Below are 2,311 nucleotides of genomic sequence, written 5' to 3' on the forward strand. Positions count from 1 at the left end.
TATAAGCATGTTTACGAGAAATGTAGGGCTACGCACGTGCAAATGTACCGTAATAATAATTGTTTCCTTAATTACGGCCACGGCGTACGCGTACGTAGTTCCATTTTTGCCATAAGATCTTCTCTAAAAAAAAAAAAAATTGTCCCTTATTTGGCCAAAACGAGCGTGCAAACGAGCGAGTCGAAGAATTTTCATTGAAAATTGAGCGTGAAAGACGAAAGGAGAGCGAGCCTCGAACAATCAAAGGACTATTAAGGATGACAGATGGAATTTAATCTTTTACAATTTACAATTTCGATCAGAATAATTATCTGGAGATCGAAAGTAACTGCATTATCTTATCTATTCTCGTATCTATGCGAAATAGTAATTAATAAAATTAAGTAATATTAAATAAAATTAATAATTAATAAACCGCCGGAATGATTGATACAGTCGTAATTCCTGATTGATGGTTTTATATATATATATATATATCGCTCCAACGATACAAACCGTTTATAACACGTTGCAATTACACGTTGGTTAATTTGTACAAAGGAGATAACGATCGACACACCATTTACCCAATATAACTCGTAATGGAATCGTGATATCAGATTTATCGAAATGAAATTTACCGAACCGTGAATAAAATTGAAGGGAAATAACAGTAATCAGCCAGGCGCGTTAAAACAATTTTCGAATTCTCCTCGATCGCTCTAATCGTTTAATATCTCTCTTATCTGCAAAATTTAAAAAAAAAAAGTAAAAAACACGAACCGTACAGAAAATTCCATGAATCCGTTCCACTGTCAACCAATCTCTCGAAACCAGATCTCTCGATCTCGCCAGGCAATAAATTTACACGAGCATGTAAACAAGTGGAAAGAAAATAACGTAACCCGTTCGATTCGAAATTATAATTCAACTCTCTCCCGCCTTCTTTCCCAGTTTACAATTGTTCCTTAATTAAGTAATCGAAGTAAGAGGAGGAAAGTCCCGTTCCCCAGAAAAAAAAAAAAAAACAAAGAACACGTGCAACCTCGAAACGACTGCTGCTCTAACTCCTCAACTTGTATCAATTAAATTAAAAAAACGCGGGGAATCTCGAGAGCCCGTCTCGAAGAAACGAGCGTATTCGTGGCGGATGGAAACGGGAAGGAATATTGACACGAATCTCCACTTTCGAAGGCAAGCGGTATTAAGCCGCGAGAACGGTGTTACCGGTGTAAACGAGAGAATCGTGGGAAAGAACGAAGAAAAAAAGAAAGAAAGGAAGAAAGGAAGGAAGAGGAAGAGGAAGAAGAGGAGAGATCAGGATCGGTAGGTCTCCCCTTCGAGGAGACTCGGAGGATGATGGTGGCAAGGACACGAGTCCGCGAGCAGAGGTTCCCAGCGAAAGAAGGGATATCCGAGTCCCCACTATTAAATGGCTCGAGCTGTAACCGCGGAAAGGAGACGCTACATCGGGGGCGGTAGAACGCTATCTAGCCTCAGTGCAATTTCGACACTCGTCTAGCAGCCAGTTTTTAGTTTTGGCAAGGAGATTGGATCTACGTGCGTGGCGGTGGTTGTGGAAGAAAGGTGAGAGAGAGGGAGAGGGAGAGAGGGAGAAAGGGGTTGGAGGGTGGTTTCGAAGTTTCGAAATGATCCTGCGATGAAACTTCGGGGGATCGTTCGGTTGAGAATCAAGGAGAAGAGATTCTGCGTATCGTTGACAGAGGAATTCTGGGAATAGATCCCCCTCGAAGTTCGAAGGAAGTTGGGAGGAGGAAGAGGAAGCTGTTGAGGAAATTAACGGGGGAAGCGAGAAAGAAGAATATATATAGCTTTAAAAGGAAAATTCTCCGAAGATATTCCATTTTGAGCAAAGGAACGTGTGGAAGAAGTGAACGACAAATTGAGAGATAAGTATTATTTCGTACTCTTTAAAAGAAAAGAAACATTGGAGAAAACGATCGTTTTGAATATATAAAAAAAGGAAAAAGAGCGGAGATAAGTTAAAATTGAAAAGAAGAAATTGTAAGACATATCCGATGAAGATATTTCACTTTGAGCAAAGGAACGTGTGGAAGAAGTGAACGACAAGTTAAGAGATAAAGATTATTTCGTATTCTTTAAAAAAGAAAGAATCATTGGAGAAAACGATCGTTTTGAATATATAAAAAAAGGAAAAAAAAGCAGAGATAAATTAAAATCGAAAAGAAGAAATTGTAAGACATAAATATAATAGCTTTAAAAGGAAAATTCTTCGATGAAGATATTTTGAGGAAGAAGTGAACGACAAATTGAGAGATAAAAATTATTTCGTAAAATAATGTTTAAAAGA

The sequence above is a fragment of the Apis cerana genome, linkage group LG9, assembly GCF_029169275.1.
Source record: "Apis cerana isolate GH-2021 linkage group LG9, AcerK_1.0, whole genome shotgun sequence".
NCBI lineage: Eukaryota > Metazoa > Arthropoda > Insecta > Hymenoptera > Apidae > Apis > Apis cerana.